Source organism: Pinus tabuliformis, chromosome 4_1 (genome assembly GCF_031772625.1).
Source record: "Pinus tabuliformis cultivar Carrire ecotype Pingquan chromosome 4_1, CPIR1, whole genome shotgun sequence".
Lineage (NCBI taxonomy): Eukaryota > Viridiplantae > Streptophyta > Pinopsida > Pinales > Pinaceae > Pinus > Pinus tabuliformis.
This window is the reverse complement of record NC_142303.1, coordinates 356,537,574-356,552,405: the sequence shown is the minus strand read 5'-3', so window position 1 is coordinate 356,552,405 and position 14,832 is coordinate 356,537,574. Positions and strand designations below refer to the sequence as shown.

The following is a 14,832-nucleotide window of genomic DNA, read 5'->3' as shown; positions in this document are numbered from 1 at the left end:
CAGAGTTCTGAAAGAGGGAGTTAGAAACACTGAAAAGGCGCTTGGAAGAAGTGGCGGTGTTTATGTTCCTCCTTTCAAGCTAGCGCAAATGATGAAAGATTTACAAGATAAAAGCAGCTTGGAATATCAGCGTATGTCTTGGGATGCTCTTCGTAAAACTATCATGGGCTTGTAAAAAGTGAACGCATCAAACATTAAAAGCATTATTCCAGCTTAGATGCCTTTCCGCTACCTGGCAGAAGCATTACAGCACGGTTGTCTGAGTTTGACATTATAGCAAAACAAGTGGAAGCAGGGGAAGGCTGGTTCTCTAAGTTGCATTGTATGTGGCAGGAATTCAAAGGATTTTATTGATACTCATAGCCTTGTTATGCATGCGTATTATTCTCAAGAGGCTCTGCCCAAATCTGAAGCAGCGGGTCGAATCCTCGCACAATTATTGTAGTCTTTTTCAAGTCATTGTTCACGGCGTGGTTAACATGCAGCTATCGAATCAATGGCTCTGGGATATGATCGATGAGTTTATTTATCAGTTCCAGTCGTTTTGTCAGTATCGTGCTAAGCTCAGGAACAAGACTGATCAAGAACTAGCTTTTCTGCGGGAATGTGATGATGGTTCAAGAGAATCGCAGCAGCAGAGGCCATAAATTGGACCGCCTCTGGGATTCTTCATCCTATGGTCCTTCACCAGCAGTTCCATCGGAAACTTATGCATAACCAGCACAACCAGCGATTAAACAGAAGTTGCAAAGGAGATACTCCCGAATCGCTGACAGTTACAATTCACTTGATGAGGTCGAATCTTCCAATTTGATTGTAGGGATTGACTTCACTAAGAGCAATGAGTGGACTGGTGCAAGGTCTTTTAATCACCGAAGCTTACACCACATTGGAGACACTCCAAACCCTTATGAACAAGCGATTTCAATAATTGGGAGGACCTTATATGTATTTGACGAAGACAACTTGATTCCTTGTTTCGGTTTTGGGGACGCTTTGACACATGATCAAAGTGTGTTTAGTTTCTATCCAGATGATAGGTTATGCAATGGATTTGAAGAAGCGTTGAGACGCTACAGGGAGATAGTCCCACATCTTCGATTCGCTGGGCCAACATCTTTTGCCCCAATTATTGAAGCAACAATCCGTATTGTGGAACAGAGTGATGGGCAGTATCATGTTCTCTTGATAATTGAGGATGGAGCAAGCACAACGATGCCAGTTTTGGCTGCCCAACAAGAAGCGTTTTTGTGCAAGTTCTCCATTGTTTGGCACTCAGTTTTGCGGGAATCACAAGCCTGCTTCGGTGGAGGCGAGGATTCCATGCCCAGTTGATCCGTCCCACACTATCCTACAGGAAGATGTAGTTGCACATGTCAACAAATGCCCTTTTGTGAAGCAAATAGAAGAATTGAAATCTAAACCATACTATGCAAAGTGTATCAATTCTGGCAGTGATGAAGAAGATAGCTCAAGATTTAGAAGTCCCTCTGAAGTTCAAGAAAAGTGTTTTACATCAGGAGAAACTGAAAGAATTCAATCAGATAATGATGTGTGTTTAGAGATGAAGCACAAGGCCATACTTGCAATGTCAGGACAGGAGTTCCATGCATTACTTGAGAAAATTCAGTCAGCTCACAGTGCTATTTATGAAAACAACATACAGGACTCATATTTGCTACCTGATGCCTGCAACAAATGGTTCAACGCAAAGCTAGATAGGAGGTTGCCCTTTCAAGAGAAGCATGCCATACAACAGGCATCCATACTTGGAAATCTTGAAACTCTGGGAATAATTTGGAGTCCTGATTCCAGTTCAAAGACAAGCATGCATTATGAATATATTAATGGTAGTGGGCATGGGGAAGAGATAGAACAGTTGAAATCCCATCTAAAAGTTGTAGAGTTCGGGGTTGGACGAGGTTATTTAACTCACATGTTTTCTGACTGTTATGGCATTAAGGACATAGTACTAGTGGAGCGCAGGTCATATAAGTTCAAGCCTGATCGAACTTTGAGACAGACAGAGGCCATTAATTTGGAGCACCTGAGAATAGACATTGAAGATTTGAAATTGGAAGCTGTGGAATCTTTGAAGGGCTTTTACTATGTTGCAGTGGGGAAACATCTTTGTGGACCAGTGACAGATTTGGCCCTCCGATGTTGTCTTAGTGAACAAAACCATAACAAATATGTATCTGAAGATACCAATAGAGGAGGAAATCATCCTTACATAAAAGGCCTTGCAATTGCAACATGTTGCCACCATCTTTGCCAATGGAAATCTTACGTGAATAAACATTTTTTTCATAAACCTGGGCTTTACAAGAGAAGAATTTTGTGCTGTAACATGGCTGACCAGCTGGGCACTTGATGGGGAGCATTGCTCTGATCATTCCAATGGCGTTAAAGTCGGAACCAAATTAAATGTTTGCAATACCACTGAAGATGCTGCTAATGTTCATGATGTTGGAAATATTATTAGATGCTTGAAGCCAGCTGAAAGGGCAGTACTAGGCTTGAAATGCAAAGAACTTCTTGATACTTGTAGGTTCATATGGTGAGAGAGCTGGGACTAAATGCTAAACTAGTAAACTATGCTCCAGCCAAAGTATCTCCAGAAAACAGGTTACTTCTTGCAAGCAATGGTTAAAGAACTTGAATCACTTATGGTTGAGTTGTAAACACCACATATTTGGTGGTTACCTTTGTGGCAAGCAATCTGGAGTTTCCATTTTTCATGCTGTTGTTAACTGTATTGGCCATTTGTTCATTAAATTGGGCTTATTGTACACTCGAATGGTCCATGAGGATATTTCACAATCATTTGAAGTGGATGATTTATTGATCTAATTGAACATCTGTCAAAGTTGTGTTCTTCGCGATCTGGAATCTATTGAAGTGGCTGTAAGAAAAGGTGCTTTGCAGTGAAAAGTTCCAGGTTGGCAGGGTTTGCAGAGAAATCTGGGCATGCTGTTTGAGTTTTATAGGAAAAGCTATTGACATTGAAGCCTGGCAGCTGAACAGGGTTACTTGCAAGTTGTTATTCATTTGTTGAGAAAAATGTGAACAATCAGCTAAAACAGAAATATGGGGAGAAGATAGCAAGAATGCAGAGAAGTGATGAGACTGTGTATGATGAAATTACACAGCAGTTTCGTATCGCGCTACGAAACTGCTCTAGCTGCATGTCTCAGTTGAGCCAATCAATTATGATTGATAAAGCGGCAAATCTTTTTAAAAAAAGTTTTGTCATCACACAGGTACATGGAAAAGGGTGGCCAGCACATCATGGACGTGGCAAATCTCTATTTTTTGGGTTGTTTAAGGAACTAAAAGGACATGCTGCTGCATATTCGAAGTGATGGGGGACCAGAACCGGAAAGTAAGGGATATTCCCTAATATCGCTGAGCAGTTAAAGCCTTCAGCATTCCAAGCCAGCATGCAGCATTAATTGCTCATCTCAGTTATCTCAGCCAAACGAAAAGGAAACCAGGTGTCAAAGCTGCAAGGAAGAATCATTCTACGAGGAGGATAGGATTAGAGTTATAGTTAAATTAGGACTCTTTAAAATTCCAGTTTAGCACTTATTGTATTTAATGAGTCAGTTCAATAACAGATAGGGGTAATTAGTGGCAGTCATCGAGCTCCCCTCATGCTGGAGGAGGAGGCTCAAAGTAGTTAAAGTTATGTTTCTATATATAGATGAAGCTTTTAGGTAATGAGGGTTGGATATTTTATGAAAACAGAGTGCTATTTTGGCTTGTGTAAAGAATAGAGTTCAGTAATATAAGATATATGCCTTTCTTCTCAGGATTCATACAGCATTTCCATGTTCAAGATGTGTTATTTTACTTTGTCCTTCATGTCTTTTTTCAGTTGCTTAGAGGAGTAATCACTCAGAATTCACTTATGTTGCTCTGACTTCCTGTACTCATCTATGAACTGTGGTTTTATAAGAATTGTGTTTTGAACATTTAAATGTCACATGCCCTGACTTCTATGTAGAGGTAATATCATTGTTTGCTGTAGTATGTTTGACTCCATAAGCCCAGTGGGAATTAGTTTAATGTTTGTCCAGCCAGCATACTTGTTCATGTTATGTCACAAGAGTTAGCCATCTAATCATTAGTCAAAATCAATAACCTTTGAGAGAGCCCTCTCAGGCTAAGGAGGCTAAGCCTTAGTCAAAAGATTGGTGTGAAATAGTTGCTTGAAGTCTTCCTGGGTTGCAGACTTCCAGGGCTTGATTTTGAGATAACATTTTGGTGCGTCTGCCGGGAGCCTGAAGATTATTCATTCCCGAAATTATGAAGCTGAACTTCTGAAGGTAGCAGGAGCTCAGAAGGTTTTTGAGGCTACAAAACTACCTTGGCGACTCCATTGTTGAAGAATTCGAAATTCATAGGTTCATGGTGATTCCACTGGAGTTATGAAGGACCCAGATGCTACCATTCTTATTTCAAGGTATGCATGCATAGATTTTTCAGGAATTCATGGTTTCCCAAATCATTTTCCCAAGGATGCATATTTTCTAAGGAATGGTCCAAAATTCAACGGAGAAGATTTGAGTTTAACTTTGAAGCATATATCAGATTTTTGTGAATTTTCATAGCTTCTTAGAGTTAAACATGAGGATGTTTGCATTATGTTATTCTATGATTCACTTCAAGGGAAATGTAAACAATGGATTGAAAGTTTTCCTATCAAATCCGTTAAGTCAATTCAAGACTTATGGCTTATGTTTTTGGAGGAATGGATAGATAGGTCAGAGGTGGTGGCAAACTCTCCTTCAGTTCAAGGTTTCAAACAATGGAATAATGATCATAGTAATGGAGAAACAAATGAAAATTTTCCTTTGTCCTTGTCCTCATATCTAAAATCCTTTGACTGCAAGGCAGAGGATAAGATGAGCTTTTTGGATGAAGTTGCTGAGGACATTGAGAAAGAAATTGAAGGTGTAGAAGGTCAAATTCAGGCATATAGTTTTCATAATCATGATCATTATTTTCAAAAGTTTTCTATGGCAGAACGCAAGGAGACAATGCTAGTTCCTTTCTCTTTCACGATTGAGGAACTGAACACTGTTGTTGAAGATCAGTTTGCACAACCAGAAAGTTACAAGAAAAATCAAGTTGATCATGTATTCTGGGATCCTATAGCTGATTACATGGAAGAGTTTTACTCTCCAGTGTTTCAGTTTTCCTATAAAGATCAGAGACAATTTCAGTGGCAGCGGTCATCACACTATCATATTGGCTCTGAACTCCGATGCAGTCAAAGAAATCAAATATCAGATAAGACAAATGATTGGCTACATTGGAAATTTCACATTGATTGAGCTGAAAGAAGTTTGAAATTGATAGGGTAGGTAGGTAGGAAATTGCAAATAAGCTCAAGGATGACTGAGCATTTTTTTTAGTAGATGTAGATTCTTTTCTCCTATAGTGATCATCAAGCTTAAGCCCAAGGTGAAGGCCCAGAAGCTTGAAAGGGATGCTTGTCAAGCAAATTTCTGTTTGTCATAAATAGATAAGGCACTGGACCTGCGAGTTCTTAGTGTACCACAAGGGCACACTATCCCAAGTGGAGCCACTGTTATCACTGAAAATTCTGCTGCCAAAATTGCTCAGACTAGCTTAAGGACAAAGTGTTTTCGCAGCGCATGAATCCTTTTTAGCAGTTTCGCAGCGCTACCTGTTTAGGTGGTTTCGTAGCGTGCTACGAAATTGGGGATTTGTTCGAGTTTTCAGTGGAGGTCCAAAATCCTAGCATGCCTATTGAACAGAGTTCTGAAAGAGGGAGTTAGAAACACTGAAAAGGTGCTTGGAAGAAGTGGCGGTGTTTATGTTCCTCCTTTCAAGCTGGCGCAAATGATGAAAGATTTACAAGATAAAAGCAGCTTGGAATATCAGTGTATGTCTTGGGATGCTCTTCGTAAAACTATCATGGGCTTGTAAAAAGTGAACGCATCAAACATTAAAAGCATTATTCCAGCTTAGATGCCTTTCCGCTAGCTGGCAGAAGCATTACAGCACGGTTGTCTGAGTTTGACATTATAGCAAAACAAGTGGAAGCAGGGGAAGGCTGGTTCTCTAAGTTGCATTGTATGTGGCAGGAATTCAAAGGATTTTATTGATACTCATAGCCTTGTTATGCATGCGTATTATTCTCAAGAGGCTTTCCCCAAATCTGAAGCAGCGGGTCGAATCCTGGGACAATTATTGTAGTCTTTTTCAGGTCATTGTTCACGGCGTGGTTAACATGCAGCTACCGAATCAATGGCTCTGGGATATGATCGATGAGTTTATTTATCAGTTCCAGTCGTTTTGTCAGTATCGTGCTAAGCTCAGGAACAAGACTGATCAAGAACTAGCTTTTCTGCGGGAATGTGATGATGGTTCAAGAGAATCGCACCAGCAGTTCCATCGGAAACTTATGCACAACCAGCACAACCAGCGATTAAACAGAAGTTGCAAAGGAGATACTCCCGAATCGCTGACAATTACAATTCACTTGATGAGGTCGAATCTTCCAATTTGATTGTAGGGATTGACTTCACTAAGAGCAATGAGTGGACTGGTGCAAGGTCTTTTAATCGCCGAAGCTTGCACCACATTGGAGACACTCCAAACCCTTATGAACAAGCGATTTCAATAATTGGGAGGACCTTATCTGTATTTGACGAAGACAACTTGATCCCTTGTTTCGGTTTTGGGGACGCTTTGACACATGATCAAAGTGTGTTTAGTTTCTATCCAGATGATAGGTTATGCAATGGATTTGAAGAAGCATTGAGACGCTACAGGGAGATAGTCCCACATCTTCGATTCACTGGGCCAACATCTTTTGCCCCAATTATTGAAGCAGCAATCCGTATTGTGGAACAGAGTGATGGGCAGTATCATGTTCTCTTGATAATTGAGGATGGAGCAAGCACAACGATGCCAGTTTTGGCTGCCCAACAAGAAGCGTTTTTGTGCAAGTTCTCCATTGTTTGGCACTCAGTTTTGCGGGAATCACAAGCCTACTTCGGTGGAGGCGAGGATTCCATGCCCAGTCGATCCGTCCCACACTATCCTACAGGAAGATGTAGTTGCACATGTCAAAAAATGCCCTTTTGTGAAGCAAATAGAAGAATTGAAATCTAAACCATACTATGCAAAGTGTATCAATTCTGGCAGTGATGAAGAAGATAGCTCAAGATTTAGAAGTCCCTCTGAAGTTCAAGAAAAGTGTTTTACATCAGGAGAAACTGAAAGAATTCGATCAGATAATGATGTGTGTTTAGAGATGAAGCGCAAGGCCATACTTGCAATGTCAGGACAGGAGTTCCATGCATTACTTGAGAAAATTCAGTCAGCTCACAGTGCTATTTATGAAAACAACATACAGGACTCATATTTGCTACCTGATGCCTGCAACAAATGGTTCAACGCAAAGCTAGATAGGAGGTTGCCCTTTCAAGAGAAGCATGCCATACAACAGGCATCCATACTTGGAAATCTTGAAACTCTGGGAATAATTTGGAGTCCTGATTCCAGTTCAAAGACAAGCATGCATTATGAATATATTAATGGTAGTGAGCATGGGGAAGAGATAGAACAGTTGAAATCCCATCTAAAAGTTGTAGAGTTCGGGGCTGGACGAGGTTATTTAACTCACATGTTTTTTGACTGTTATGGCATTAAGGACATAGTACTAGTGGAGCGCAGGTCATATAAGTTCAAGCCTGATCGAACTTTGAGACAGACAGAGGCCATTAATTTGGAGCGCCTAAGAATAGACATTGAAGATTTGAAATTGGAAGCTGTGGAATCTTTGAAGGGCTTTTACTATGTTGCAGTGGGGAAACATCTTTGTGGACCAGCGACAGATTTGGCCCTCCGATGCTGTCTTAGTGAACAAAACCATAACAAATATGTATCTGAAGATACCAACAGAGGAGGAAATCTTCCTTACATAAAAGGCCTTGCAATTGCAACATGTTGCCACCATCTTTGCCAATGGAAATCTTACGTGAATAAACATTTTTTTCATAAACCTGGGCTTTACAAGAGAAGAATTTTGTGCTGTAACATGGCTGACCAGCTGGGCACTTGATGGGGAGCATTGCTCTGATCATTCCAATGGCGTTAAAGTCGGAACCAAATTAAATGTTTTCAATACCACTGAAGATGCTGCTAATGTTCATGATGTTGGAAATATTATTAGATGCTTGAAGCCAGCTGAAAGGGCAGTACTAGGCTTGAAATGCAAATAACTTCTTGATACTGGCAGGTTCATATGGTGAGAGAGCTGGGACTAAATGCTAAACTAGTAAACTATGCTCCAGCCAAAGTATCTCCAGAAAACAGGTTACTTCTTGCAAGCAATGGTTAAAGAACTTGAATCACTTATGGTTGAGTTGTAAACACCACATATTTGGTGGTTACCTTTGTGGCAAGCAATCTGGAGTTTCCATTTTTCATGCTGTTGTTAACTGTATTGGCCATTTGTTCATTAAATTGGGCTTATTGCACACTCGAATGGTCCATGAGGATACTTCACAATCATTTGAGGTGGATGATTTATTGATCTAATTGAACATCTGTCAAAGTTGTGTTCTTCGCGTTCTGGAATCTATTGAAGTGGCTGTAAGAAAAGGTGCTTTGCAGTGAAAAGTTCCAGGTTGGCAGGGTTTGCAGAGAAATCTGGGCATGCTGTTTGAGTTTTATAGGAAAAGCTATTGACATTGAAGCCTGGCAGCTGAACAGGGTTACTTGCAAGTTGTTATTCATTTGTTGAAAAAAATGTGAACAATCAGCTGAAAGAGAAATATGGGGAGAAGATAGCAAGAATGCAGAGAAGTGATGAGATTGTGTATGATGAAATTACACAGCAGTTTCATAGCGCGCTATGAAACTGCTGTAGCTGCATGTCTCAGTTGAGCCAATCAATTATGATTGATAAAGCGGCAAATCTTTTTAAAAAAAGTTTTGTCATCACACAGGTACATGGAAAAGGGTGGCCAGCACATCATGGACGTGGCAAATCTCTATTTTTTGGGTTGTTTAAGGAACTAAAAGGACATGCTGCTCCATATTCGAAGTGATGGGGGACCAGAACCGGAAAGTAAGGGATATTCCCTAATATCGCTGAGCAGTTAAAGCCTTCAGCATTCCAAGCCAGCATGCAGCATTAATTGCTCATCTCAGTTATCTCAGCCAAACGAAAAGGAAACCAGGTGTCAAAGCTGCAAGGAAGAATCATTCTACGAGGAGGATAGGATTAGAGTTATAGTTAAATTAGGACTCTTTAAAATTCCAGTTTAGCACTTATTGTATTTAATGAGTCAGTTCAATAACAGATAGGGGTAATTAGTGGCAGTCATCGAGCTCCCCTCATGCTGGAGGAGGAGGCTCAAAGTAGTTAAAGTTATGTTTCTATATATAGATGAAGCTTTTAGGTAATGAGGGTTGGATATTTTATGAAAACAGAGTGCTATTTTGGCTTGTGTAAAGAACAGAGTTCAGTAATATAAGATATATGCCTTTCTTCTCAGGATTCATACAGCATTTCCATGTTCAAGATGTGTTATTTTACTTTGTCCTTCATGTCTTTTTTCAGTTGCTTAGAGGAGTAATCACTCAGAATTCACTTATGTTGCTCTGACTTCCTGTACTCATCTATGAACTGTGGTTTTATAAGAATTGTGTTTTGAACATTTAAATGTCACATGCCCTGACTTCTATGTAGAGGTAATATCATTGTTTGTTGTAGTATGTTTGACTCCATAAGCCCAATGGGAATTAGTTTAATGTTTTTCTAGCCAGCATACTTGTTCATGTTATGTCACAAGAGTTAGCCATCTAATCATTAGTCAAAATCAATAACCTTTGAGAGAGCCCTCTCAGGCTAAGGAGGCTAAGCCTTAGTCAAAAGATTGGTGTGAAATAGTTGCTTGAAGTCTTCCTGGGTTGCAGCCTTCCAGGGCTTGATTTTGAGATAACATTTTGGTGCGTCTGCCAGGAGCCTGAAGATTTTTCATTCCCGAAATTATGAAGCTGAACTTCTGAAGGTAGCAGGAGCTCAGAAGGTTTTTGAGGCTGCAAAACTACCTTGGCGACTCCATTGTTGAAGAATTCGAAATTCATAGGTTCATGGTGATTCCATTGGAGTTATGAAGGACCCAGATGCTACCATTCTTATTTCAAGGTATGCATGCATAGATTTTTTAGGAATTCATGGTTTCCCAAATCATTTTCCCAAGGATGCATATTTTCTAAGGAATGGTCCAAAATTCAACGGAGAAGATTTGAGTTTAACTTTGAAGCATATATCAGATTTTTGTGAATTTTCACAGCTTCTTAGAGTTAAAGATGAGGATGTTTGCATTATGTTATTCTATGATTCACTTCAAGGGAAATGTAAACAATGGATTGAAAGTTTTCCTATCAAATCCGTTAAGTCATTTCAAGACTTATGGCTTATGTTTTTGGAGGAATGGATAGATAGGTCAGAGGTGGTGGCAAACTCTCCTTCAGTTCAAGGTTTCAGACAATGGAATAATGATCATAGTAATGGAGAAACAAATGAAAATTTTCCTTTGTCCTTGTCCTCATATCTAAAATTCTTTGACTGCAAGGCAGAGGATAAGATGAGCTTTTTGGATGAAGTTGCTGAGGACATTGAGAAAGAAATTGAAGGTGTAGAAGGTCAAATTCAGGCATATAGTTTTCATAATCATGATCATTATTTTCAGAAGTTTTCTATGGCAGAACGCAAGGTGACAATGCTAGTTCCTTTCTCTTTCACGATTGAGGAACTGAACACTGTTGTTGAAGATCAGTTTCCACAACCAGAAAGTTACAAGAAAAATAAAGTTGATCATGTATTCTGGGATCCTATAGCTGATTACATGGAAGAGTTTTACTCTCCAGTGTTTCAGTTTTCCTATAAAGATCAGAGACAATTTCAATGGCAGCGGTCATCACACTATCATATTGGCTCTGAACTCCGATGCAGTCAAAGAAATCAAATATCAGATAAGACAAATGATTGGCTACATTGGAAATTTCACATTGATTGAGCTTAAAGAAGTTTGAAATTGATAGGGTAGGTAGGTAGGAAATTTCAAATAAGCTCAAGGATGACTGAGCATTTTTTCTAGTAGATGTAGATTCTCTTCTCCTACAGTGATCATCAAGCTTAAGCCCGAGGTGAAGGCCCAGAAGCTTGAAAGGGATGCTTGTCAAGCAAATTTCTGTTTGTCATAAATAGATAAGGCACTGGACCTGCGAGTTCTTAGTGTACCACAAGGGCACACTATTCCAAGTGGAGCCACTGTTATCACTGAAAATTCTGTTGCCAAAATTGCTCAGACTAGCTTAAGGACAAAGTGTTTTCGCAGCGCATGAATCCTTTTTAGCAGTTTCGCAGCGCTACCTGTTTAGGTGGTTTCGTAGCGTGCTACGAAATTGGGGATTTTTTCGAGTTTTCAGTGGAGGTCAAAATCCTAGCATGCCTATTGAACAGAGTTCTGAAAGAGGGAGTTAGAAACACTGAAAAGGCGCTTGGAAGAAGTGGCGGTGTTTATGTTCCTCCTTTCAAGCTGGCGCAAATGATGAAAGATTTACAAGATAAAAGCAGCTTGGAATATCAGCATATGTCTTGGGATTCTCTTCGTAAAACTATCATGGGCTTGTAAAAAGTGAACGCATCAAACATTAAAAGCATTATTCCAGCTTAGATGCCTTTCCACTAGCTGGCAGAACCATTACAGCACGGTTGTCTGAGTTTGACATTATAGCAAAACAAGTGGAAGCAGGGGAAGGCTGGTTCTCTAAGTTGCATTATATGTGGCAAGAATTCAAAGGATTTTATTGATACTCATAGCCTTGTTATGCATGCGTATTATTCTCAAGAGGCTCTGCCCAAATCTGAAGCAGCGGGTCGAATCCTGGGACAATTATTGTAGTCTTTTTCAGGTCATTGTTCACGGCGTGGTTAACATGAAGCTATCGAATCAATGGCTCTGGGATATGATCGATGAGTTTATTTATCAGTTCCAGTCGTTTTGTCAGTATCGTGCTAAGCTCAGGAACAAGACTGATCAAGAACTAGCTTTTCTGCGGGAATGTGATGATGGTTCAAGAGAATCGCAGCAGCAGAGGCCATAAATTGGACCGCCTCTGGGATTCTTCATCCTATGTTCCTTCACCAGCAGTTCCATCGGAAACTTATGCATAACCAGCACAACCAGCGATTAAACAGAAGTTGCAAAGGAGATACTCCCGAATCGCTGACAGTTACAATTCACTTGATGAGGTCGAATCTTCCAATTTGATTGTAGGGATTGACTTCACTAAGAGCAATCAGTGGATTGGTGCAAGGTCTTTTAATCGCCCAAGCTTACACCACATTGGAGACACTCCAAACCCTTATGAACAAGCGATTTCAATAATTGGGAGGACCTTATCTGTATTTGACGAAGACAACTTGATTCCTTGTTTCGGTTTTGGGGACGCTTTGACACATGATCAAAGTGTGTTTAGTTTCTATCCAGATGATAGGTTATGCAATGGATTTGAAGAAGCGTTGAGACGATACAGGGAGATAGTCCCACATCTTCGATTCACTGGGCCAACATATTTTGCCCCAATTATTGAAGCAGCAATCCGTATTGTGCAACAGAGTGATGGGCAGTATCATGTTCTCTTGATAATTGAGGATGGAGCAAGCACAACGATGCCAGTTTTGGCTGCCCAACAAGAAGCGTTTTTGTGCAAGTTCTCCATTGTTTGGCACTCAGTTTTGTGGGAATCACAAGCCTGCTTCGGTGGAGGCGAGGATTCCAAGCCCCGTCGATCCGTCCCACACTATCCTACAGGAAGATGTAGTTGCACATGTCAAAAAATGCCCTTTTGTGAAGCAAATAGAAGAATTGAAATCTAAACCATACTATGCAAAGTGTATCAATTCTAGCAGTGATGAAGAAGATAGCTCAAGATTTAGAAGTCCCTCTGAAGTTCAAGAAAAGTGTTTTACATCATGAGAAACTGAAAGAATTCGATCAGATAATGATGTGTGTTCAGAGTTGAAGCGCAAGGCCATACTTGCAATGTCAGGACAGGAGTTCCATGCATTACTTGAGAAAATTCAGTCAGCTCACAGTGCTATTTATGAAAACAACATACAGGACTCATATTTGCTACCTGATGCCTGCAACAAATGGTTCAACGCAAAGCTATATAGGAGGTTGCCCTTTCAAGAGAAGCATGCCATACGACAGGCATCCATACTTGGAAATCTTGAAACTCTGGGAATAATTTGGAGTCCTGATTCCAGTTCAAAGACAAGCATGCATTATGAATATATTAATGGTAGTGGGCATGGGGAAGAGATAGAACAGTTGAAATCCCATCTAAAAGTTGTAGAGTTCGGGGCTGGACGAGGTTATTTAACTCACATGTTTTCTGACTGTTATGGCATTAAGGACATAGTACTAGTGGAGCGCAGGTCATATAAGTTCAAGCGTGATCGAACTTTGAGACAGACAGAGGCCATTAATTTGGAGCGCCTGAGAATAGACATTGAAGATTTGAAATTGGAAGCTGTGGAATCTTTGAAGGGCTTTTACTATGTTGCAGTGGGGAAACATCTTTGTGGACCAGCAACAGATTTGGCCCTCCGATGCTGTCTTAGTGAACAAAACCATAACAAATATGTATCTGAAGATACCAACAGAGGAGGAAATCATCCTTACATAAAAGGCCTTGCAATTGCAACATGTTGCCACCATCTTTGCCAATGGAAATCTTACGTGAATAAACATTTTTTTCATAAACCTGGGCTTTACAAGAGAAGAATTTTGTGTTGTAACATGGCTGACCAGCTGGGCACTTGATGGGGAGCATTGCTCTGATCATTCCAATGGCGTTAAAGTCGGAACCAACTTAAATGTTTGCAATACCACTGAAGATGCTGCTAATGTTCATGATCTTGGAAATATTATTAGATGCTTGAAGCAAGCTGAAAGGGCAGTACTAGGCTTGAAATGCAAAGAACTTCTTGATACTGGCAGGTTCATATGGTGAGAGAGCTGGGACTAAATGCTAAACTAGTAAACTATGCTCCAGCCAAAGTATCTCCAGAAAACAGGTTACTTCTTGCAAGCAATGGTTAAAGAACTTGAATCACTTATGGTTGAGTTGTAAACACCACATATTTGGTGGTTACCTTTGTGGCAAGCAATCTGGAGTTTCCATTTTTCATGTTGTTGTTAACTGTATTGGCCATTTGTTCATTAAATTGGGCTTATTGCACACTCGAATGGTCCATGAGGATACTTCACAATCATTTGAGGTGGATGATTTATTGATCTAATTGAACATCTGTCAAAGTTGTGTTCTTCGCGGTCTGGAATCTATTGAAGTGGCTGTAAGAAAAGGTGCTTTGCAGTGAAAAGTTCCAGGTTTGCAGGGTTTGCAGAGAAATCTGGGCATGCTGTTTGAGTTTTATAGGAAAAGCTATTGACATTGAAGCCTGGCAGCTGAACAGGGTTACTTGCAAGTTGTTATTCATTTGTTGAGAAAAATGTGAACAATCAGCTGAAAGAGAAATATGGGGAGAAGATAGCAAGAATGCAGAGAAGTGATGAGACTGTGTATGATGAAATTACACAGCAGTTTCGTAGCGCGCTACGAAACTGCTGTAGCTGCATGTTTCAGTTGAGCCAATCAATTATGATTGATAAAGCGGCAAATCTTTTTAAAAAAGTTTTGTCATCACACAGGTACATGGAAAAGGGTGGCCAGCACATCATGGACGTGGCAAATCTCTATTTTTTG

General features: G+C 40.2%; 3 pseudogenes; all 3 read left to right on the top strand.

The window, feature by feature from the left end:
* The first annotated feature begins 1,198 nt into the window (after positions 1 to 1,198).
* On the top strand, positions 1,199 to 2,778 carry LOC149175753 (uncharacterized; annotated as a pseudogene).
* A 4,150-nt stretch (positions 2,779 to 6,928) lies between these two features.
* Positions 6,929 to 8,508, top strand: LOC149175752 (uncharacterized; annotated as a pseudogene).
* Positions 8,509 to 12,713: 4,205 nt separating this feature from the next.
* Positions 12,714 to 14,168, top strand: LOC149175751 (uncharacterized; annotated as a pseudogene).
* Positions 14,169 to 14,832: the final 664 nt, after the last annotated feature.